The 26,145-nt window shown below is 43.9% G+C and overlaps 1 protein-coding gene across 16 annotated transcripts in view; it reads left to right on the top strand.

Annotated features, from left to right (window-relative positions):
- The window catches only part of LOC142158631 (poly(rC)-binding protein 3-like), a 1,531,228-nt gene that overhangs the window by 887,764 nt on the left and 617,319 nt on the right, over positions 1 to 26,145 (top strand). For 15 of the 16 annotated variants that reach the window (XR_012692823.1, XR_012692822.1, XM_075212788.1 and 12 more), the window contains one exon: positions 6,956 to 7,003. The exons of the other annotated variant lie outside the window; for it this stretch is intronic. The gene's annotated coding sequence lies outside the window, so the exon portion shown is untranslated. The remainder of the gene's footprint in view (positions 1 to 6,955; positions 7,004 to 26,145) is intronic. 16 annotated transcript variants of the gene reach the window in all.

Genomic DNA, 26,145 nt, shown 5'->3' with positions numbered 1-26,145 from the left:
CCAGGTATAAAAGGGCACAAGGCCCTTAGGTAGTTAGTGGCCTAGAGGCCAGAGGAAGGCCAGAGGGCCTGAGTAGGGGCTGGTAGCCCATAGGCTATAAAGGGCACAAGGCCCTCAGTTAGTCAGGGAGGCCACAGGCCTCAGTAGGCAGGGGCTAGGACCCCTAGGTAGCAGGGCACAAGGCCCTAGTTAGTGGGCTCAGAGCCCTGAAGTAGAGAGGGGGCTGAGGCCCACTAATCAGAGCACAAGGCTCTGTGTGCAACTGGGCAAGAGGCCCATGGTATGAAGGGCAGAAGGCCCTGGAGGTGGTGTGATAGAGGCGTGGGAGCCTCGTGAGTGTAGGCGCGGTCCTGTGTGAGGTGAGCACACGTAGTTAGGAGGTACAGTAGAGCGGAGGCTCCTGTGGTGCTGTAGCAACCGGCTGGTTGGCTAGCAGTGGTGTGCTCTGGTAAGTAGCTTACAAATTAATGTATATTGTATTGTGTCTGTGCGGCGGGTATTGTTGAATTACAGTATTTTGGGTGTGCTACGTATTTGTGTCCAGGGGCAAGACTTCAGGCCCCCATTAAAGGTAGGCTCTTGTTCCTGTGGTGTTCTGTGCTAACCCGTGCTGTGGGGACAAGTGCAGTTACCAGCATACACATAGGGGAGAACACACATAGTTTTCCTGTCCCTTAGGTCCCCGGGGTCACACTGGTTCCCAGAGGTGGTGGCTGAGTGAGTTGGTGGCAGTGCAGCACACCTTGAGGCAGTTCCAGGGGCGGCCGTGGTTCTGATTGAGGGTCCCCAAGGCTGGTTCCGTGCAGGTGGACCTGTGGTTCTGGACGTAGGGACACGTGTGAGATACCCGAGTACAGGCAGTCGGGCGGTTCAGTTCGATCGGCTGTTCCGTGCGGCAGTCGGCCCGCGGGTTAGTGTGCTGTTCCACTGAGCCTCAGCCGGGCTTGAAGCAGCCAGTCCTTAGGGTCCATGAGTGACCCCATCGTAAGGAGACAGCCTCCTTGGCTAGACCTGGGTGAGGGGGTTAGGAACCGCCCTCCGGTTTAGTCCGTGAACACCGGCTGGTGTTCCCCGTAGTGTGTAAGTGAGCAGTTCCGTTAGTGCACCACACCTAGTTAGTCATAGTGGTTTGACTTAGTTGCGTTGCCGACCATTAGAACGTTGTTAGGGTCGGGTCGCTGTTGTAGTCAGTCCAGTTTTGTGGGTGCCATCTTAGTCTCACTGAGAGCGTAGAGGGAGGCTGTGTGTTCTTGTCATCCGCAGGAGTCGGGAAGGTGCAGGAGAACCGGATCGGAAGTGGGAGTGTCCCGGTGAGTATCACGCTCGATTTCCCCTTTCGGTTAGGCCCTCACCGGCAGGTGTGTGAGGTACTTGAGGCGGGATTAGTCCTCGGACTAGTCTTGGTCTTAAGTGCCTGTAGTCCCCCGCGTTTTGGCAAGGGCAAAAGCGAGGAGGCGGCAAGTGGGCTTGGACTGAGAGTGTCCTTGTTCGTTGCCGTATTCTCGGACAGCCCTTACCTGGTAGGCTCGGTTTAACTCTGTTTTCCCTCTTAGGTGTTATCTGCGGGCGTCCAGAGAACTCCCCAATCTGGGACCGAGGTAGGATCCAGTCATCCACGCGGATCGTGGTAAATTCGGAGGTACTAGGAGTTAGTCGCCCTGTGAGGCACATCTCCATTTAGGGACCTTACATTTTGGCGTAGTCGGCAGGATCCGCGTTTGCGATGACGGATTCACAACAAACCACGCTTCACGCCGAGTGCAGCCAGCCTAATGTGATGGCTGTGGGTGCCGCGTTGTCCAACCTGCCGAATTTCAATGGGAAGAATCTTGCTTTCGCTGACTGGCAGGAACGGTTACATGGCACTGCCCGGTTGTATCATATCACCGGTGCCATGAAGGTGGAGCTGGCTCTGAATGCCCTGGAAAGAGATGCCAGGAGGACGGTTCTTCTTCGACCCAAATCAAATAGGGACACCTTGGACGCGATCTTCAAAATCTTGGAAGAATTGTACGACGACACCTCCTCTGTGGCAGTGCTGAGGAAGAGGTTCTTCGGGTGTGTGCAGAGGGAGAACGAGAGTCTGACCCAGTTTGGCAACGCTCTCCTAGAACTGGTGAGAGAACTCTGGAAGAGAGACCCACGGGGGTCGGGCACCATGGGAGACGCGGATGTGCTACTGCGAGACCAATTTGCCATAGGGCTCTGGAACGTGCCGCTCCGGCACATTCTACTGGACAAAGTGCGGGATAAACCTGGCCTGACGTTCCAGGAAATACAAGCGGAGGCTGTGTCCCGGGATAGAGATGATCAATACGGGCCTTATGCGGTAGCCCCACAGCAGGTCCTTCTCACCAGTAGTCCGTCCAGAGCAGAGGCCCACCCGTTGGAGAGTTGTGTGAAAGATCTAAAGGAAGCTCTCTTAGCCATGAAGGAGGAAGTCGCACAATTGCGGCAGGAAGTCCGTCGGCCGCGGGATCGCCGAAGTGAAGGGGGACCTACAGAAGAACGAAGAAGCGCCCCCAGGTCACAGCAAGGCCCAAGACCAGCCGTTTGCTGCTGGAGATGCCAACGCGTGGGACATTATGCCTGTAATTGTCCCGAACCTCCAAACCAGGAACCGTTAGACTAGAGTCCCTCGCGGTGAAGGGGCCACCCGCGGGGGAGATGGAGGCAAACCCTAACTTCACCAACTCGGCTGACTTGGTGGGGGAGTGCCCTACAGTAGTAGCCACGTTAGGGGGGAAACCACAACAGTGCCTGCTAGACACCGGGTCTCAGGTGACCACTATGTCAGAGCGGTGTTTTCTGGAAAACTACGCTCACTTACAGAAGAGCCGGGCCCTAATGTGGATTAAGCTGACCGCCGCCAACAATCTGCCCATCCCTGTTGGATAGTCTGGATAGTCTGGATAGTTGGATAGTCTGGTTGGACATCGAAGTCTGCGGACAGACCTTGGGAAAAAAGGGCATTCTGGTGGTCGGTGGAAAGGAGCTCCGTCATGGCCCGATGATTCTGGGAATGAACGCCCTACAGAATTTGGATCAGGCCTTATTCCACACCAAAGGGCCTCGATACTGGAGGGAGTTGGACGTACCTTGGCCCGTGCAGCGGGTTTTCCAGAGGATGGTACGCCGGTGTGATGAAGAACCAACTGAGTCGGGACTGGAGCTCCTTGGCTACTTACGGACCAACTATCGACAGACGGTGGAAGTACCCCCTGGTCAGGAGGTGCTGCAATATATGGAGGTGAGGACAAACCGGAGATTGGAGGGAAGAGTGGTGCTGGTGGAACCGGCCAGTTCGGAACAAACGACGGAAGGACTGCTTGTGGCCCGTGCGTTGGCCAGGGTACATCGAGGAAGGGTACCTGTGCGATTATGCAATGTGCAGGACCATATCCAGACGATGGGTCCTGGTACGACTGTCGCTCGAGTTATCGCCGTTGAAGCAGAGCAGATTGGAGATGACCGGGAGATACTTCTCAAACCCGCATCAGAACAACAAGGGGGCCTGGCGGTCCAGGTGGAATGTGACGATAGCCTGTCCCGCGAGTGGAACGGCAGCACCATTTTGGAACAAATGGATGTTTCCTTGGAAGGGATCGAGCCCCGGGATGTTACCCGGCTACAACAGATACTGTGGGCCAGATAGAAAGTTTTCTCCCGAAGTGAGGAGGATTTTGGGTACACGGAGGAACTGGAACATAATATCCATACCGGAGACAGTCTGCCCATTAGGGAGAGATATCGGCCGATCCCGCCCAAGTTGTACCAAGAGGTCAAGCTGATGATTAGGCAGATGCTGGATAGCCACGTGAATACCAAAAGAAAGAGCCCGTGGGCAGCTCCTATCGTCTTAGTACGGAAGAAAGATGGCGCCATCAGGTTCTGTGTGGACTATCGGCGGTTGAATAGCTGTACTGTCCGCGATGCGTATCCGTTGCCCAGGATTTAGGAATCGCTAGCTGCGCTAGGGAAGGCAAGATATTTCTCCACTCTGGATCTTGCCAGTGGGGTGGATTGGTGGGCACCAACGACCACAGAGGACGTTGATACTCCGGACCCCTAGGTAGCAGGGCACAAGGCCCTAGTTAGTGGGCTCAGAGCCCTGAAGTAGAGGGGGCTGAGGCCCACTAATCAGAGCACAAGGCTCTGTGTGCAACTGGGCAAGAGGCCCATGGTGTGAAGGGCAGAAGGCCCTGGAGGTGGTGTGATAGAGGTGTGGGAGCCTCGTGAGTGTAGGCGCGGTCCTGTGTGAGGTGAGCACACATAGTTAGGAGGTACAGTAGAGCGGAGGCTCCTGTGGTGCTGTAGCAACCGGCTGGTTGGCTAGCAGCGGTGTGCTCTGGTAAGTAGCTTACAAATTACTGTATATTGTATTCTGTCTGTGCGGCGGGTATTGTTGAATTACAGTATTTTGGGTGTGCTACGTATTTGTGTCCAGGGGCAAGACTTCAGGCCCCCATTAAAGGTAGGCTCTTGTTCCTGTGGTGTTCTGTGCTAACCCATGCTGTGGGGACAAGTGTAGTTACCAGCATAAACATAGTCAGGGGAGAACACACGTGGTTTTCCTGTCCCTTAGGTCCCCGGGGTCACACTGGTTCCCAGAGGGGGTGGCTGAGTGAGTTGGTGGCAGTGCAGCACACCTTGAGGCAGTTCCAGGGGCGGCCGTGGTTCTGATTGAGGCCGGTTCCGTGCAGGTGGACCTGTGGTTCTGGACGTAGGGACACGTGTGAGATACCCGAGTACAGGCAGTCGGGCGGTTCAGTTCGATCGGCTGTTCCGTGCGGCAGTCGGCCCGCGGGTTAGTGTGCTGTTGAACTGAGCCTCAGCCGGGCTTGAAGCAGCCAGTCCTTAGGGTCCATGAGTGACCCCATCGTAAGGAGACAGTCTCCTTGGCTAGACCTGGGTGAGGGGGTTAGGAACCGCCCTCCGGTTTAGCCCGTGAACACCGGCTGGTGTTCCCCGTAGTGTGTAAGTGAGCAGTTCCGTTAGTGCACCACACCTAGTTAGTCATAGTGGTTTGACTTAGTTGCGTTGCCGACCATTAGAACGTTGTTAGGGTCGGGTCGCTGTTGTAGTCAGTCCAGTTTTGTGGGTGCCATCTTAGTCTCACTGAGAGCGTAGAGGGAGGCTGTGTGTTCTTGTCATCCGCAGGAGTCGGGAAGGTGCAGGAGAACCGGATCGGAAGTGGGTGTGTCCCGGTGAGTATCACGCTCGATTCCCCCTTTCGGTTAGGCCCTCACCGGCAGGTGTGTGAGGTACTTGAGGCGGGATTAGTCCTCGCACTAGTCTTGGTCTTAAGTGCCTGTAGTCCCCCGCGTTTTGGCAAGGGCAAAAGCGAGGAGGCGGCAAGTGGGCTTGGACTGAGAGTGTCCTTGTTCGTTGCCGTATTCTTGGACAGCCCTTACCTGGTAGGCTCGGTTTAACTCTGTTTTCCCTCTTAGGTGTTATCTGCGGGCGTCCAGAGAACTCCCCAATCTGGGACCGAGGTAGGATCCAATCATCCACGCGGATCGTGGTAAATTCGGAGGTACTAGGAGTTAGTCGCCCTGTGAGGCACATCTCCATTTAGGGACCTTACAGTTATGTGATATATTTTCTATTAGGAGCGTGTAGCACATGAAACTTTTTTCATCTTTGTTACCTACCTACCAGTCACATTGGTGCATTACCTGGACGTCTGTGGACGCTTTAGCCACTCCCCTGACCCGAAGCAAGAGGTATTAACATCATTGCCGATTTATACCATATTACATTGCAAGCGGTTTGCAGAGTGGTGCACACGGAGCTATAACTTTCCAACCTGGTCCCCTATATCAGAGGAGGAAGAATCCACACACTGCCCACCTCTGCAGTGTTTTTTGGTGTTCCGCACAGTTATGCACACGGAGCTGTGCATATTTTCAACTGACTGGTGAGATTATCAAGTCACTATCATATTTCCTGCCAAGGTATTATCCTTTTTTCAGCGACTATTCCCATTCGTTCAGGAGATAGGTAACTAAGTTTATTTTTGGATCATCTGACATAGAACATTTTATTATTCCATCTAGACAATTGATCCTGTGTAGGATACACAGTCTAAGTGCTTCACTGCTTTTACAATATCTGGATTGATATATCATTTTATGTTTATTTGAACATTCTCAGCATGCCACTATATGGTAATATCATCGCACATTTGCTCTGAGTTCATTAGTATTTTATATTTAATGGTTTATTCCATTTTTTAACCTTTAAATGTTATGCATTTTCCATACATAAATCATTGTAAGTGATTACAAATTACCGCAGTCAATTGTTCTGATTTGGTACAACACGCACTATTGCATATTTGATTATTTGTTTGTTTTTTTGTGGGGCTAGCAGACCCCACGCATATCAGTGTGGTGAATGTACCAGCCTATCAAACGCAGGGGGTCTTTTGCTGTTAGTATGTTGTGTCTGTTTGCATACAGCAAGTGCTATTTAGCCAGAACATACTTATACCGTGTTCAAATGCTAATCTCGTACTTTTCATCCATTTATTAAAAAAATGCATTTTATATTTACTTTGTATTCCTTGCTGAATCAGGCTCATCATATGCAGATTTACCAAAATTTATAATAATATAATATGAAGCATTTGTGCCATAAAGAGCTTTAGAGTATGTCTGTAGTAGTGAATATAAATTGTAAGCTTCAGTGGGGCAGGCACTGACGTGAATAATTAAACATTCCTTGTATAATATTTAATTGCGATATAAAGAACTGTTAATAATAATAATAATAACAATTATAATAATAATAATAATAATAATAATAATAATAATAATAATAAGAAGAAGAAGAAGAAGAAGAAGAAGAAGAAGAAGAGTTACATCTCCTAAGCTGAGTTGGAGATGAGAATTAGTAAATCTTTATACATCTATGCTCTTTTTATCTTGTCAATTGTGTTTTTCTTTGATAGATTCAAGCTTTGCAGAGCAGAGGTAAAGACATTACTTGAAATCCAAAGGTAAGAGAAGAAATTAGATTTTATAAATTAAGTTCTCATACAAGCTAAATGGACGTTAATAAAATGTGTTATTAAATTGGGGTTCATTAAAAACTGGTAACTAATGTGGCTGTGACAGTACTTTTTTCCCCACAATTAAACCTATCTTTCCCCATTGTGCACAGATTGGTGTACATGCCCAGTCTGCATTTTCACAGTGCTTCTGAGGAAAGACTTTAGACAATTAGTAAAATACCTAATTTTAAAACATTGCCATATTTGGACCACCTCCTTAATTAATGTAAAGGTATTATGCTTTATTATGCTTATCCCTAAATATTGCTTAACCACTTTGCATCATTTTTATTTAATAATTACATATTTTTATCATTGCTTATTAATGTGCTTCCTCTATAAAATGTGCTTTGGATGAGTAAAAGGAAATAGTAGCCAAGTACCACCTTCTTAACATTTTGCATGTTTAACTTATATTGGGTACATTTTTAAAAAAGAAGCATCCTCCACCCATCTATGTTATTCTAAGACTGAATCCTGTGATGAATGAATAAATAAAACTGTTATGTACTCTCCATGCAGCTCCTCCTACCTCACACAGGAAGTCCTTGCACCTAATCATATGATGCAGAGTCTTCGAGGCCCTCTTTGGCTGGGATTCTAATGCTGCAAGGTATGCTCTCTGCTTATGAGCAACTGGGAGCTGTCGTCTCAGGTAATCAAGTGCAGAGACTCTCTGTGTGAGGTACAAGAAGTGGCAGAGAGCGTGTGATGTGGTGGACATTATGGGCTGCTTACCAGGGTCCAGTGCTCTGTCTTCTCTCCTCTCGCCGGCTACCTCTTCTCTACCTCCTCACTTCCCCTGCACTATTTAATTGGCTGGGATTGCAGCAGGGTGCTAGATTTTTGTGTCAATACTAGTTTTGCTTCACTGACTGCCTGGCTTAATTCCAGAGTGTTCCTAGTATCTGTAAATTCCAGTGTGTCCTAGGTTTCAAGATCTTCCATTGAGGTTTTGGTATATGCACCAATGTTCCTGGTATCTGCACAGATCTGGTGTATTTCTTATATCATCATCTTCCACTCCCAGGCCATACATACATAACTGCCAGCTACAACTTGAACTTACATGGAGGGCAATGACCTGCAAAAACCTTACCTCCTTGTTGCAGGTCCCTGGCAACAACCTATACCACCTTAGACTCCATGCCTCCACGCCTCCATTCTGGGTAGCATTAAACCAAGTTGACTGCCTAAAGTCCACTAATCATTTGTTTCCATGACAAAGAGAATGGGACAGTGCACCACTAAGTAAAGTAGCAGAAAATCACAAGGCGAGAAAATAACAGTAGACACATCTATATTCACTGACAACATTTTCCTATCTGAGGTAATAACTGATACCTCATTGTTTAGCAATATTCTATTTGCAGTTACTATAGCTAGCTCATACTAGATGTGCACTGAATGTGAGATTGTATATCATATATTTTATACATCCATTACAATTTTGTAAATCCATGTCCTAGTCCCTAACAAACATCAGAATGCTAGGGTATAAAAGGTTTTACTCAAGTTTATTGCAAGTTGCTCATGCCATGTTAAATACGCACTCCGGTAACAGACACACATCAACTAACACTAGAGGAACACTAAGGGGTAAATGTATGAACCTCCGGATTCTTCAACGCCGGTGAGTTCAGCGTCTTCAGCGCTTAAATTTAAAGTGCCGCTTTAAATTTAAGCGCTGAAGACGCTGAACTCGGCGGAGTTGAAGAATCCGCAGGTTCATACATTGACCCCTAAGACTGAATAGATGGAAATTGATTGCCTCAGTTAGGATATCTCTAATAGTAACAGGAAGGAGAAATTTAAATTGATAAAGCTTGATATAAATTGATAAGTTTCAAGACACTGATATGATATCTGAAATACACTTCTCTTAACAAGCTCTTCATTTTCAAGGTTACTACTTCTTTATTTGACACACTCAATTTGTAATTAAGTGACTTTCACATTGCTGAGCATGACACTGGGGGATCTTACACTCTCCCAATGTGATGTGACGCACGCATCTTGCCCACAGGCCCACTAATTTCTTAAAACGCTCCTGCTATCAGGTGAACAAACTGAATCTGATCCACCCTGTACAGGAAAGTGTTAAACTCTTTATCAGGAGTCACTGTGCAGTAGAAAGCAGTGCCGTAACTAGACATTTTAGTGCACTGGGCGAGACAGGACACCGGCGCCCCCCATCTAAGTGGGAGTGACATTTGTGCCAACCTAATGTGGGGGTGTGGCTAGCACTTTACTGAAAGAATAATGTTACACATATTTTCAAATGCAAGACTGAAATTGTTCTTAACAATCCCAGCCCGTCAGTGTTCCTATTTATTGATAGACAGCACTTGCAGACGCCTAAAAGTAAAGCCACAATCTTCATGTTACCCAGCGTCTGCCTCTACCTACCACAGAAACAGCTCACCCATTAGGCTGTTGGCACCATTGAGGATCACCTCCGCCCTTACATGCCTGAATAAGGTTGTGACCAGTCAAACTGGGAAGATAAGATATTAGTGGCAATTTACTTTTCTTCTCCATATTCTAGAAGAATATGGACTCATGCTCAGAACACTTGTATGTTGTGAACCTTCAAGCTTGTTTTTTGTTTTTTTTTACTTTTCCAATATTATGTATCTGGACTTTTTTATTTTATTTTATTATTTTTTCTGCATTGACCTTGTAAAAAAGAGAGGATGTTCTGCAACATCTTTGCTTTGGTCTCGTAAAATGTGAAATGATGGGACTGGGCTGGCTTTGGACAGATATAGGAAAATAAATCCTGTGTATTCAGTATTTGCTTTTACAATTTTTTTCATTTTGCAGGGATGAGACAAAGTGTATAGGGAAGAGAGAGAATATAAAGGGATGTGGCACATTTAAATCACATCTTAAATGTAGAAATAGACATACATTTTACATATAATTTAATAGAAATGCCCATAATTTTACAGAATTAAATTGAAAAGTATAAAAAGTGTAATAAATAATTTTACAAATACCTCATGTGTATGTGCAAAAACGGTTATTAGATACAACACTACCACAAATAACTTCGGTAAAGCCTGCTTTGCTGGTTTTTCTTTTTTTATAACAAATAAACTGAGAATGTATTTACCTGAAATATGCAAACTAATCTCACCCCTCTTCTCCCACCCTTTTAGTATTAACCTTTACTTTTTCTCCCAACTCACACGTCCATCAGAAAGCAGCTGCTCCTCTGTACAGTAACTTTGCAAAGTGATTACGTCACATCCGTGACGCTTAAAGTAAGAGAGAAAAAAACCTTTATTTATCATTAACACCGCAGGTGGTACCTCGTAACAGATGGGGCCAGAGCTGTTAGAAGCTGGCATTGACAGGCACGTTATCATCTTGGATACTGATTACGGTGGAGTAGCGTTGTTGCTGGTAGTGCTAGAGCCTTGAGTTCAACTTTGAAATACAGAGGCAGGTAGCGAGCGGCTGCTGCGCCCCCTTGGGCTTGCGCCCTGGGCGACGGCACCGCCCGCACCTGCCTCGTTACGGCTCTGGTAGAAAGTACACAAGTGTAGATGTAACTGCTTGCAGACTACAGTAACCTATGTAGTCTCAATAGACTGATGAATAAGTGGGCGTTGCTTCTATGCTGCTTTTTGGGACTCCAGGGGGGTATATCTATTAAGCTGCAGGTTTGAAAAAGTGGAGATGTTGCCTATAGCAACAATCAGATTCTAGCTGTCATTTTGTAGACTGTACTTAATAAATGATAACTAGAATCTGATCGGCTGCTATAGTCAACATTTTCACTTTTTCAAACCCGCAATTTAGTAAATAAACCCCCAGGTCCCTTTTCAAAACTTATATCTGGGTAGTCCTATTTTATTTAGTATGTAAATTACCAGAATATATGCTATTATATTACAAACATATTTCAAATCATTCATATCTGTAACAGTGCATATCTGTAACAGATCCTAGGAAAGAACCACTTGGCTGGGGAAGCTATCACACCACATACAGTCAAGCTTCTTAGTCCTGAGAGGATTGGTAGTGAAGTACAAGCTGAAGCCAAGGGATTGTAGAAGTTAAAAATGGGGGTGAACAAAGCTGAGGTTGAAGGATTGGAGAAGGTAGAATCAAAAAAAGTTTTTCTTCAAACCGCAAGCAGAGAGATCAAAAACAAACTATGCTCCTGAAAAGGTTGGATAGAACTGAGGGACTTTACAAACATGTGTGATCACTGTTCTGATTAACTTTAGCTTTTCACTAAAGGGTTGATTGCAGAGTAAGGAAAACTGTGCAGTAGTCCAAGTGAGGAGACTAGCTAAATGGGTGCTTTAGCTTGAATAACTCTAATAATATTGAATGATTTTAGAATCAGATCTACAGTGGGATTGTCTGCACATGTCTATGTCACAAAGGCTTGGATTTTTGGACCCTCGAGATCCGCCTTGCTTGGCTCTACTCAACCCGTAGGTGCAGAGTCTAACAAAGCAGATAGTTGTCGCCAGGGACCACCTGAAAGGAGGTATGGGCTTTGTGGCCTCTGTCTTGCAGGTCACGGTCCTCTGACAGAGTGCTAGGCAAGACCTATTGGGAGAACCCGGATGTCTTATGAGTCCGGTGCAGTGGCGGATCCAGGGGAGGGCGATCGGGGCATTCGCCCCCCCTAGCAGCAAAAAGCTAGGCCCCAGCTGCTGATTAAAACGGGAGGGTCGGGGCTAAGCGTGAGCAGGGGGCGGGGCTAAATGTGGGCCAGCCAATCAGAGTGGTCCCAGCCAGCGACCACAACGGGAGGGGGCGGGACCAATCGCGGGCGGAAGGCGGGGTTAACGCAGGCCAGTCAATCAGAGCAAAGGAGGGGCGTGATTATGCAAAATCGTTCCCCCTAAACATAAAGTCTAGATCCGCCCCATGTCCGGTGCATAGCAGAGCAGGTAAAAGGAGGGAGTGGGCCTGTAAAAAAGTAGTAACAACTAGGAAACAGGGGAGCAGGATACTATAGTATGATAATCTGCACACATGTAGGCACCGCTGCGGTCTGTGGAGCATGATATAATAGTATTATGGTCTGCGGACTGGTTTTAGCCTCTGCGGACTGTGGAGTTGAAAACAGTAGTGAGGTAGTCTGCAGACAGGTTGTTACCATTTCGGACAGTAGAGCAGGATACAATAATGAGATAGTCTGTGAACAGGTTTGTAGCCACTGTGAACAGTGGCGCAGGATAAAATACTGCAGAGTAGCGCTAAGAGAGCACAGGGAACTGCGTCTTAGTATTAGCAGGGAAGTTGATACAAAGAACAGGTACCTTAGGCTTGCTACAGGTGCTTTAAATACCCTCCCAATAATGAGCAAGTACCCAATGAATGGGTGTAAAAGGAGATAAAAGGATAGGGTCTGCACATGCGCAGACCTGAAAGCAAGATGTCATCTGACAGGTTAGACCACGGCATTTGGCAGTGGAGAGTACGGAGAGGTAAGCGTGTCGGTCCCCGGCCAGGGGAACCAAAGGACCGCCGTGTGACAGTCTATTTGTTTAGGTATGCCTATCTGCAGATATTTCTACAGTAAACGCAACAGTAACTTCTAATTATTTTTTTTATTATAATAGGCTTTTTTGCGGGGTTGCTAATGTCTCCGATTTACTTTTGTGATTTTGTGATACCTTATTTTTTTTCACGTTTGAGAGTGTTGTTCGTGCAGGAAATACAACAGTTCATGTGTGCAGACTAGAGATGGGCGGGCTCGGTTCCCCGAAAACCGAACCCAACCAAACTTTGGGTATCCGAGTACCGAGCCGAGTAGCTCAGTACTCTCTCGCCCGATCCGAATCCAAATCGAGGCCGAACGTCATCGCGGCGGCGGCGGATCTCAGGGCTCGGTTCACGCGATACTTGAAGATTATAAATACACGCCTCCACAGCAATCCATCGCCATTTGACAGAGGGAGTGAGCAGGGTGTAGTCACAGGCTGATTAGAGCAGGGACAGAGAATACAATATTCTTATTCCAATTGAGCTACCAAAAATTGCTAGAGAAGAGGAGGATAGAGGATTTTTTTTTTCAATATTTGGAACTCCCCAGTGCTTTTGGGGTGTCCCCCATAATTGTGCATAAATATTTCTGGCTGTCAAAATAACTATCTGTCAGCAGTATCTACTAAATAATTGTTAGCACTCCACAGTGCTTTTGGGGTGTCCCTCATAAATGTGCATAAATATTTCTGGCTGTCAAAATTACTATCTGTCAGCAGTATCTACCAAATAATTTTTAGCACTCCCCAGTGCTTTGGGGTGTCCCCCATAATTGTGCATATATATTTCTGGCTGTCAAAATTACTATCTGTCAGCAGTATCTTACCAAATAATTTTTAGCACTCCACAGTGCTTTTGTGGTGTCCCCCATAATTGTGCATAAATATTTCTGGCTGTCAAAATTACTATCTGTCAGCAGTATCTTACTAAATAATTTTTAGCACTACAAGTGCTTTGGGCTCAGAATGCATTCAAAGCAGTCCACATATGATCAGAATGAGCAACCAGGTTCTGTCACCAGTCCTGATGTTAGTGTTCTCAGTACGTCATCTGGGCAAGGCAATGTCAAACTACACAGTGTTTCGAAATCAGTCCAAAAGACAAAAAAAACAAAAAAAATTTACTGTGTTGAAGCGAAAAAGAAGTGTTACTGAGCAAAAGTTAAGTGCCATTCTACACACGCAGTGGCAAAGAGAAAATGAGGCCTTCACTTTTGGCTATTAGTGGCAGATCCCAAAATGTTACCAAGCCTACAATTGGTGCACAACTACTATTACGCGTCAAAGCCGGGCTGCAAGATAACAGTAAGGCATTAGAGGATAATGTTTGCTCTGATTCAGAAATGACACCAATCCCTGTGGAGAGTCCATCCAACAGTGGGATGTCTAATCGTGAGCATTCTGCTGATGTGTAACTTAATAGACCGAGTGTAGCTGGTGATACACAAATTGAGGATGCCACTTTGGAATTAGAATAGGATGAGGGGGAGATTTGTGTAGGCAACGAGGGCGCTAATGAGGATGTTGATGAGGATGAGGTTGTTAGTGTAAGTCCTGCACCAGTGGCAGCAGTTCTGGCACGTGACAAAAAAAAGGCCATTGTCATTCCTGGGCATAAAACAAAAAAATCCACTTCTCATGTGTGGAATTATTTCACCCAAATACAGACAACAATTGTATAGCCATTTGTAGTGTATGTGAAGCCACAGTCAGTCGAGGGAGGGACCTTAACCATCTTGGAACCACGTCTATGTTACGCCATTTAACGAGAGTTCATGGCAAAGTGTTGGGAAAAGCTGAAAGATCTTCCAAAAAAATTACAAGCACTCCATCATCAGCTAAGACCCTCCACTCACAGACATCCCGACGGCTACTAAATACACCCACCACACCATCCTCACCAATCCTCACCAATATCCTCAGTAGCACTCGCAGTTAGCCCGGCATCCCACTTATTAAGGTTGGATGAGTCCTGCACTATTATTGATTCCTCTGAAGAAAGCGTTACTCCCACTGCTGCTGCTACTGTTGCTGCTGCTGGGGGTGAATTGTCAGCCCAGAGGCAGGTCAAGAAAATGAGCAGTCCTACATTTCAGCAATTAACTGTGAAACAATCATCTGCTAGGGGAAGCAAATATGACAGCAGTCACCCAGTCGCCAAGCGAATCACAGACGCCATGGCTGCAATGTTAGTGTTAGATCTGCGTGCAATCTCCACAATAAACGCAGCTGGTTTTTCATAGTTAATTGAGGTTTTGTGTGTGCGTTACAGAATTCCATCGTGACACCATTTCTCCCGTAAAGCAATTCCACAACTATACCAAAAAGTGCATAAATATGTAGAGATTGCGCTGAAAAATGCCATTCTGCCCACTGTCCACTTAACCACAGATATGTGGATAAGTAGAAGTGGCCAAACCAAAGGCTATATGACTGGGAAAGCCCACTAGGTTGGTCATTCACCTTCACCAGCAGGAACAGCAGCAGCATGTACACCACTACGTAACATTTGTCACAGACAGGCCACTCTTTGTATCACCGGCTTCACTAACAGGCATACAGCTGACAATTTGTTACGCAAACTGAGAGATGTGATTGATATTATACCACTTGGACTCTCCCCAGGATATGTCATTTCTGATAACGCCATCAACTTGGTGGTGCAGAGCTTCCTACGAAATAACCATGAGGTGCAGGAGATGCTTTCGGTGGCCCGTAAAATTTCAGGCCATTTCAGGCATTCAGCTACAGTATGTAGGAGATTACAGCAGCTCCATGAGCAGTTTAACTTGCCCTGCCACCAACTTAAGCAAGAGGTGGTAACTAGGTGGAATTCCACCCTGTACATGCTTCAGAGGATGGAGGAACAGCACAAAGCCATCCAAGCATATTGCACAAGCCATGACATTGGGAAAGGAGGGGGGATGTATTTCACTCTTGCACAGTGGGGAATCCTTTCAGTGCTGTGCAAGGTGCTGAAACCATTTGAAGTTGTGACGTGTGAGGTGAGTGCAGACTCTGCTAGTTTGAGCCAAGTCATTCCTTTAATTAGACTATTGGAAAAGCAGCTTGAGAAAATGAAGGAGGAGCTGAAAGCAAGCAATTCAGCAAAGTATGTTGGCCTTGTCGATCAAGTACTTCATTCGCTTTACAATGATCCTCGAGTTATTAAGATCTTGAACTCGGATCAGTACGTTTTGGCCACTGTGCTTGATCCAAGGTTTAAGACCTACATTGAGTCTTTACTTGTAAATGAGCGAGAACTTTTGCAAGGAGCTATTGCTCAGCAAGTTGGCCGCTGAACTGGGCCTCGGCTTGACGACGTGTCCTCCTTCACTTTCTCAAGCTGCTGCTGCTCGTAAAAAATTTAATTTCCCAAAAAGAAGCAGGGAAGACACAGGGGGCAGACCAGAACAATTTAACATCTGGGCTGGTTTGAAGGATTTTTCCAAAAAATGTGTCACTTTGCCCATAACTCCATCCAATACGAGTATAAACATGCAAAGGATGGTGGAGGATTACTTTTAAGAGGTAGTTGATATGGAAATGTCAGACAGTCCCTTTCCTTACTGGGAAGAAAAGCAGGCCATTTGGAAACCTATTTACAAACTTGCTTTGCAATACTTAAGCTGCCCACCCTCCAGTGTGTACTCTGAACGAGTGTTCAGCACAGCCGGGAACTTAGTCAGTGATCGCCGTAGAAGGTTACTTCCAGAAAATGTGGAGAAAATGATGTTTATAAAAATGAACTACATCTTCCACGAGGAAGGCCTTCCCCATCCAAGACATCCAAGCACTGACTGTTCTCTAATGGCGGATTCAAGCGGCGATGAATTGATAGTCTGTGATGATGATGTACACACTGATGAGGGTAAGGATGAAGCTGAAGATGATGACGATAACATCTTTTTAAAACTTTCTATGTAAGTGTAGGGTGCAATCTACCCCCAAAGAGGAAAGGGACTTGTGGCATTTCCATATCACGTACCGTCTTGAAAGGCTGCTGTTTGGGCAATTTCTCCTTAAGGGTAGGGTGTCATAGACAGAGTGACCCCAAACTGGCTTTGTCCATTTCTCTTTATATTGTACAGTCTATAATGGCTGAATTTTTTTGTATTTTCGACAAGTGGAGGGGGGCCTAGAGAGCCAGAAACCAAACTGGCTTTGTCCATTTCAATTAATATTGTACAGTCTATAACGGCTGAATGTGTTGATTTTTTCAACAAGTGGAGGGGGGCTTATAGAGACAGAAAGCAAACTGCCTTTTTCCATTTCTTTACATATTTAACTATAAGTGTAGGGTGTAATATACATCCAAAGACGATGGCTCAATTGCCAATATGCATAGATGGAGAGGAAGACAATCTGTTTTGTGTGTAGAACAAATGAAGGCCTACCTACCAGGAATTAAACATTTTTTTGCATGATTTATTAGCTTTACAATTAGATTACTTATCTATGAAACAGGTGGAGCACTAAATTGGGTTATTTTAGGCCCAAAAACATTGATTTTCCAACAAAATAGCAAAACAAAACCAAACAAAACCAAATCCAAAACCAAAGCACGCAATGGCAGTTTTGCAAAACCAAAACCCAACACGACGGTAATCCAGATCCAAAACCGAATACAAAACCAAAACACGGGGGTCAGTGCCCATCTCTAGTGCAGACTAACAAAGAGGGAAGGGGTGAAGGTGAAATAAAAATAGAGGAGAGGGAAATAGAATGATGGAGAAAGAATAGGACAGAGTGCTATTTGCGTAGATACATAATGGAGAGATGATAGAGATGTGGATGAATGTGTACTAGTTAGGGTAGGTAAAGAGAGAGTGGAAAGGAACAACTGATTCAAGTTGTGCAGGACAATGGAGGAGGTTCAGGATACTTTGTCGCACCCTGGTTAAGGTTAATATAGTAGGTAGGACAGCACGATGGTTACGTGGTTAGCACTTCTGCCTTACAGCACTAGGGTCATGAGTTCAATTTCCGACCATGGCCTTATCTGTGAGGAGTTTGTATCTTCTCCCCGTGTTTGCGTGGGTTTCCTCCCACACTCCAAAAACATACTGGTAGGTTAATTGGCTGCTAACAAAATTGACCCTAGTCTGTGTGTCTTCGTCCGTCTCTGTCCATCTCTCTGTCTGTATATGTCTATGTTAGGGAAATTGGATTGTAAGCCCCATTGGGGCAGGGTCTGATGTGAGAGAGTTCTCTTTACATAATAAGTCATTTCTGCAGCTCTGACACAATGAGGTCCAGGATGCTGCTAACAGTTGGGTGCAGAATGTCCAGCAGTCAAACAGAGATGGCAACAGCAATCTCAGTTGAGCTCAGTGAGCAGCTGAACAGATATTTAACAGCAATGGCTGTTGAGCTCTCTAGTTCCCACAGCTTATCAGAGATGGTAGCTCAGTAGATACTAAAGCAGTCTTGCTTTGGTGTGAAGTCGATCATCAGTGCTGCTGTGATGTAAGCCAACAGTATTTAGAAATATCCAATGCTTTACATTTGTGTGAATAAGAAAAAGTGGGAACCTTTTCTTGGACCAGATTTGGAATCCACAGGATTAAGTGGATTCTCCTGTTTTATTCAGGATTGCGCATATTAACATTTACTGTGAGTTTGAAAATGGAGCCCTGGAGGGCATTATTACTGCTATTTCAAACTTTGGTGATTTATGCGTTTATTTACTATCAAGGACTATTTATATTTTTTCCCCCCTCCTTTATTTTGAAAATTAACATTTTGCGTGTCGTTGTTTTTATTCAAGTATATGTATGTTTATATTGATACCAGTGCACTGGCATATTTTTTACTGTTGTGATTATGTCCCAAACTTTTTGATATATAAACTATAGTGTGCCGTGGAATTTTGTTATACCTATTCTATACTTACTCCTTTTAAAAGTGTTACAGTGGATGTAAATGTAAGTTAATAATGTTGCTTTTCTATAGTTATGCATTCATTTATGTGCTTTTACCACAACAAACATAATCTGGCCAATATATTACATTATCTAGCAAGTTAATCTTAATTCCCAGGTGGTTTGTTTTTGAAATATACAATTATTTCATTGTACAATATTTGTAAAACTCAGTTATTACCATCTTTTTAATACTTGTATTGATTTCGGTTTACATAATGGTATTTTGGCTTAGCAGCAATGATACATTAGGCTACAGCAATAAGATGGAATGAATTTATTTTTTCTGACACAGCCTGTTCTGCCATACTAAACAAAAAGACAGTTGTCAGCACTTATCCTTAATACTGCATATCTGTGTGTATCTGGAGAAATGAAAACATGAGGTATTAGTTCAAATTTTGATCAAAACATTTAAGCCTGCATACCAGCGTCAAGGGCACCTCATTATATGCAGGTCCTACACTGATCTTTATGCTTTAAACACCCTTAAAATGCAGTTAAAATCAGATGCACTCACCTCCCAGGCATGAGGTTTACATCTAGCTACGGTTGTCTTGTGAGTGGAGATGGGCGGGCTCGGTTCTCCAAAATCCGAACCCACCCGAACTTCGCCTATCCGAGTACAGAGCCGAGCAGGCTCAGTACTCTCCCATCCGTTCGTAATCGAAATCGAGGCAAAACATCATCATGACGTAGTCGGATATCGGAGCTCGGTTCTCGCGATATTTGAAAAGCATAAATACCCGCCTCCACAGCAATCCATCGCCATTTGACAGAGGGAGAGAGCAGGGTTAGGTCACAGGCTGTATTAGAGAAGGGACAGAGCAATAATTGTACACCTTATTCTTTGTATTATTATTTCATTTCTAATCTATTCAATTCTATTATTAATTCCATTTCTATTAGCAATTGTTAGAGCAGGAAGAGAGGAGGATAGAGGAGGTATTTTATTTCAATTTTTTGCACTACAAGTGCTTTGGGGTGTCCCATATTACCCAGTGTGAAACGTTAATTTTTCTGGCTGTCAAAAGTGATATTTGTCAGCAGTATCTAATAAAATATTTTGCACTACAAGTGCTTTGCGGTGTCCCATATTCCCCGGTCTTAATCACAACTTTTTCTGGCTGTCAAAAGTCATATTTGTCAGCAATATTTCTACAATTTTTTGCACTACAAGTGCTTTGGGGTGTCCCATATTCCCCAGTGTGAAACACTAATTTTTCTGGCTGTCAAAAGTCATATTTGTCAGCAGTTTCTAATACAATATTTTGCACTACAAGTGCTTTGTGGTGTCCCATATTCCCCAGTGTGAAACACTAATTTTTCTGGCTGTCAAAAGTCATATTTGTCAGCAGTATCTAATACAATATTTTGCACTACAAGTGCTTTGGGGTGTCCCATATTCCCCAGTGTAAAACACTAATTTTTCTGGCTGTCAAAAGTCATATTTGTCAACAGTATCTAATACAATATTTTGCACTACAAGTGCTTGAGGGTGTCCCATATTCCCCAGTGTGAAACACTAATTTTTCTGGCTGTCAAAAGTCATATTTGTCAACAGTATCTAATACAATATTTTGCACTACAAGTGCTTGAGGATGTCCCATATTCCCCAGTGTGAAACACTACTTTTTCTGGCTGTCAAAAGTCATATTTGTCAGCAGTATCTAATGCAATATTTTGCACTACAAGTGCTTTGGGGTGTCCCATATTCCCCAGTGTGAAACACTAATTTTTCTGGCTGTCAAAAGTCATATTTAGCAGCAGTATTTCTACAATTTTTTGCACTACAAGTGCTTTGGGCTCCTTAAAATGGATTCAAAGCAGTCCACATATGAGCAGAATCAGCAAGCAGGTGCTGGCACCAGTCCTGATGGTAGTGTTCCCAGTACGTCATCTGGTAAAGCCGATGTAAAAGTACATAGTCTTTTTAAATCAGGGAAAAAAACACACACCAAAAAAATGTTTACTGTGTTGAAGCGAAAAAGAAGTGTAACTGAGGAAATGTTAACTGCCTATAAAAAAAAATTGCCAACATGCCATTCTACACACGCAGTGGCAAAGAAAGAACGAGGCCTTCGCCTTTCTCTATTAGCGGCAGATCAAAAAATGTTACTGAGCCTTCTTCTTGTATGGTCACTCGTGACCAAGCAAGTCCAAGTAATTTGGAGTCTAAAAGTGGTGCACAACTACTGTTACGCGTGAAAGCCGAGCTGCAAGAAAACAGTAAGGCATTAGAGGATAATGTATGCTCTGAATCAGAAATAACACCAATCTTTGTGGAGAGTCCATCTACCAGTGGTATGTCTAATCGTGAGCATTCTTTTAGTGTACCCATAAAGAAAGTTCCTTTCAGCAATTCTGCTGATGTGTGCCTGAACAGCCCGAGTGTAGCCGGTGATACACAAATTGAGGATGCCACTTTGGAATTAGAAGAGGATGAGGGGGAGATTTGTGTAGGCGATGAGGATGCTAATGAGGATGAGGATGAGGTTGTTTGTGTAAGTCCTGCACCAGTGGCAGCAGTTCTGGCACGTGACAAGAAAAAGGCCATTGTCATGCCTGGGCATAAAACAAAAAAAATCCACTTCTTATGTGTGGAATTATTTCTACCCAAATCCAGACAACAATTGTATAGCCATTTGTAGTGTATGTCAAGCCACAGTCAGTTGAGGGAGGGACCTTAACCATCTTGGAACCTCGTCTATGTTACGCCATTTGACGAGAGTTCATGGCAAAGTGTTGGGAAAAGCTGAAAGATCTTCCAAAAAAATTACAAGCACTCCATCATCAGCTTGGACCCTTCGGTCATCGACATCCCGACGGCTACAAAATAAACCCACAACACCATCCTCATCAATATCCTCAGTAGCGCCCTACATCCCACTTATTAAGCCTGGACGACTCTTGCACTATTATTGATTCCTCTGAAGAAAGCTTTAGTCCCACTGCTGCTGCTGTTGATGCTGCTGGGGGGTGAATCGTCAGCCCAGAGGAAGGCCAAAAAAAAGAGCAGTTCTACATTTCAACAATTAACTGTGAAACAATCATTTGCTAGGGGAAGCAAATATGACAGCAGTCTCCCAGTTGCCAAGCGAATCACAGACGCCATGGCTGCCATGTTAGTGTTAGATCTGCGTCCAATATCCACAATAAACGCAGCTGGTTTTACACAGTTCATTGAGGTTTTGTGTCCGCATTACAGAATTCCGACACCATTTTTCCCGTAAAGCTATTTCACAACTATACCAAAAAGTGTGTACAAATGTAGAGATTGTGCTGAAAAATGCCATTCTGCCCACTGTCCACTTAACCACAGATATGTGGACAAGTGGAAGTGATCAAACCAAAGACTATATGACTGTGACAGCGCACTGGGTTGGTCATTCACCTTCACCAGCAGGAAAAGCAGCAGCATGTACACCACTACATAACATTTGTCACAGGCAGGCCACTCTTTATATCACCGGCTTCACTAACAGGCATACAGCTGAAAATGTGTTACGCAAACTAAAAGATGTGATTGATATTATACCACTTGGACTCTCCCAGGATATGTCATTTCTGATAATGCCAACAGTATAGTGCGAGCATTACAGCTGGGTGAATTCTATCACATTACCTGTTTTGCTCACACCATCAACTTGGTGGTGCAGAGCTTCCTACAAAATAACCGTGAGGTGCAGGAGATGCTTTCGGTGGCCTGTAAAATTTCAGGCCATTCCAGGCATTCTGCCACAGCAAGAGGTGTTAACTAGGTGGAATTCCACCTTGTACATGCTTCAGAGGATGGAGGAACAGCGCAAAGCCATCCAAGCGTATTGCACAAGCCATGACATTGGGAAAGGAGGGGGATGTATTTCACTCTTGCACAGTGGGGAATCCTTTCAGTGCTGTGCAACGTGCTGAAACCATTTGAAGTTGTGACGTATGAAGTGATTGCAGACTCTGCGAGCTTGAGCAAAGTCATTTATTTAATTAGGCTATTGGAAAAGCAGCTTGAGAAACTGAAGGAGCAGATGAAATCAAGAAATTCCGCAAAGTATGTTGGCCTTGTAGATCAAGTACTTAATTCGCTTCACAATGATCCTCGAGTTATTAAGATCTTGAACTCGGATCACTACGTTTTGGCCACTGTGCTTCATTAAAAGGTTTAAGACCTACATTGAGTCTTTGCTTCAAAATGACCGAGATGTGAAATTTTGCAAGGAGCTATTGCTCAGCAAGTTGTCCGCTGAACTGGGTCTTGGCTTGACGACGTGTCCTCCTTCAGTTTCTCAAGCAGCTGCTGCTTGTAAAAAATTTAGTTTTCCAAAGCGAGGCAGGGAAGATGCAGGGGGTAGACCAGAACAGTTTAACATCTGGGCTGGTTTGAAGGAATTTTCCAAAAAATGTGTGACCTTGCCTATAACTCCATCCAATACGAGTATTAACATGCAAAGGATGGTGGAGGATTATTTTCAAGAGGTAATTGATATGGAAATGTAAGACAGTCCCTTTCCTTACTGGGAAGAAAAGCAGGCCATTTGGACACCCATCTACAAACTTGCTTTGCAATACCTAAGCTGCCCACCGTCCAGTGTGTACACTGAACGAGTATTCAGCACAGCCGGGAACTTAGTCAGTGATCGCCGTAGAAGGTTACTTCCAGAAAATGTGGAGAAAATGATGTTTATAAAAATAAACTACATCTTCCACGAGGAAGGCCTTCACCATCAAAGACATCCAAGAACTGACAGTTCTCTAATGGCGGATTCAAGCGGCGATGAATTGATAGTCTGTGATGATGACGTACACACTGAGGATGAAGCTGAAGATGATGACGATAACATCTTTTTAAAACTTTCTATTTAAGTGTAGGGTGCAATCTACCCCCAAAGAGGAAATGGACTTGGGGCATTTCTATATCACGTACCGTCTTGAAAGGCTGCTGTTTTGATAATTTCTCAGTAAGGGTAGGGTGTCATCCACAGACTGACCCCAAACTTGCTTTGTCCATTTCAATTAATATTGTACAGTCTATAACGGCTGAATTTTTTACTATTTTCTACAAGTGGAGGGGGGCCTATAGAGACAGAAACCAAACCTCCTTTGTCCATTTTAATTTATATTGTACAGTCTATAACGGCTGAATTTTTTACTATTTTCTACAAGTGGAGCGGGGCCTATAGAGACAGAAACCAAACTGCCTTTGTCCATTTCTATTTATATTGTACAGTCTATAACGGCTGAATTTTTTAGTATTTTCTACAAGTGGAGGGGACCTAGAGAGACAGAAACCAAACTGCCTTTGTCCGTTTCTTTAGATATTTAACTATAAGTGTAGGGTGTAATATACACCCAAAGACGATGGCTGCATTGCCAATATGCATAGATGGAGAGGAAGACAATCTGGTTTGTGTGTAGAATTAGTGATGACCTACCAGGAATTAAACTGTTTTTTTCATAATTGATTAGCTTTACAATTAAATTACTAATCCAAAAAACAGGTGGAGCACTAAATTTGGTTATTTTATTCCCAAAAACATTGATTTTTAAACAAAATTGCAAAACAAAACCAAACCCAAAACCAAAACACGCAAGGGCAGTTTGGCAAAACCAAAACCAAAACATGATGGTAATCCAGATCCAAAACCAAAACCAAAATACGGGGGTCAGTTAGCATCTATACTTGTGAGCCACACCCAAATGTGTCTTAAATATACTTGATGGACAACTGCTATGTCATAATGGTGTTTAAAGCATTTAGGTCAGTGTAGGACCTGCATTTAATGATGTGCCCTTAATTCTGCGATGTAGGCTTAAATTTCTTGATCAAAATATGAGCTAATACTTCATGTTTTCATTTTCCTAGACACACATAGATATGCAGTGTTAAGGATAAGCGCTAACAACTGTCTTTTTGTTTTGTATACTTATGTGGATATTTATATTGCCACGCAGCTGGTATCATATACAAAATGGGATATACCGAGCACAGGCTTATTTTTTCTATTGTTCTGCCATACTGTAGTTTTCCACACACAGGTTAGTGTAAACAAATAATTTTATTCTGCAGTCTTCAACAGTGAGCAAATTCACAAAAGTAAGCTAGCTAACTGCATTGTCTGTGCCTGATAAAATACACTGTAGGAGAATGTATGTGTCAAGAAATGTTTCCTAAGTTTTACTTATTCTTCTTTGTTTTGTAATTCAGATGTAAATGCCATACTGAGGTCTTGCAAAATAGAAAAGTTTAAATACGAAACAGAAAAAAGTAGTTTTCATATTTTAGGAGTAAGAAATTATCAAGGACTGCTATCTGTTTTTATTTCATATATATATATATATATATATATATATATATATATATATTAGAACCATTATAAGCATGCAAGTAATATTTTCTGGGCTATGAGCATGAATTTGAGTTGACTAAGAAAGATCTCCTTTGCGTATGCACAAACATGAGGCTGCACACATACATTTATACATCTGTATTTTGAGTAACCTAAGACATGTGAAGTTTTAAATGTAGGGCATTGATGTGTCCGGAAAAATTACATGTGGCAATCAACATGGACAGCTCAAAGACTGTACCCATCTTATACAGATTAGAGATGTTCACGGACCCAGTGTTTTGGTTTGGGTTCTGGTTTTGGATCTGTATTAACTTTGTGTTTTGGTTTTGGCAAAACTGCCTTCATGTGTCTTGGTTTTGGTTTAGGTTTTGGATCTGTATTTTTTTAAAAAAATTGATAAAATATGCTAAAGTCACATAATATTGCTCTTTTTTTGTTCAAATATTATTGTTAACCGCAGTAACATTACTTTCCAGTAATTTCCAGTCAATTTTGACCACCTCACAGGTCACAATATTATTTTCATCCACTTTCAGCCAATGACAGCAGCAAGTTGGCTGGATACTAAATGACAGAGCAACGGCACTAACACACAGAAGTTCATTGCACAACTAGGTAACATTGCCAAACAGTAGTGGCAGAAGAGAAAAGTGGTGCAAGATGGAATTGTACTTGGGCCCTCCCACCACCCAAATGATAAAAAGGTTTAATAAACTCACACAGAAATAGGAGGGGTAGCAGGTTCAGTTTAACAAACCAAGCACTTCAATGACAAGGACTGACACTTTTGTGGCAGAAGGGCTTGGTTTTGTTTGGGCCCCCACAAAACAAGCAACCAATGCACTTAACTCAGCTAAGCTAACAGTGCTGTTAATGAACAAAGAGTGACAGAGCAACGGCACAAACACAAAGCAGTTTATATTACATGTAGGAAACATTGCTACACCGCAGTGGCAGAAAAGAAAAGTGGTGCAAGATTGAATTGTTCTTGTGTCCTTCAACCCACCTTTTTATAGAATATTAAAAAGGACGTGTATAGCTTAATAAACCAAGAACTTCAGTGACAAGGAGTGCCACTTCTGTGGCTGAAGTGCTTGGTTTGTTTGGCCCCCCACAAAACAAGCTACCAATGCGCTTAAGGCAGCTAAGTGAATAGTGCTGTTAATGCACATGCACTCTACTGTGGAAAGTCCTGCTCCAGTGGAAGCAGTTCTTGCCAGTGATAAGAAGAAGGTCATTGTCATGCCTGGGCATAACACCAAAAAATCCACCTCTTAGGTGTGGAATTATTTTTACCCAAATAC

This window comes from Mixophyes fleayi, chromosome 5, assembly GCF_038048845.1.
Source record: "Mixophyes fleayi isolate aMixFle1 chromosome 5, aMixFle1.hap1, whole genome shotgun sequence".
Classification (NCBI taxonomy): Eukaryota; Metazoa; Chordata; class Amphibia; order Anura; family Limnodynastidae; genus Mixophyes; species Mixophyes fleayi.
Note: the sequence above shows the minus strand (reverse complement) of the source record. Positions and strands in the feature narration are given on the sequence as shown.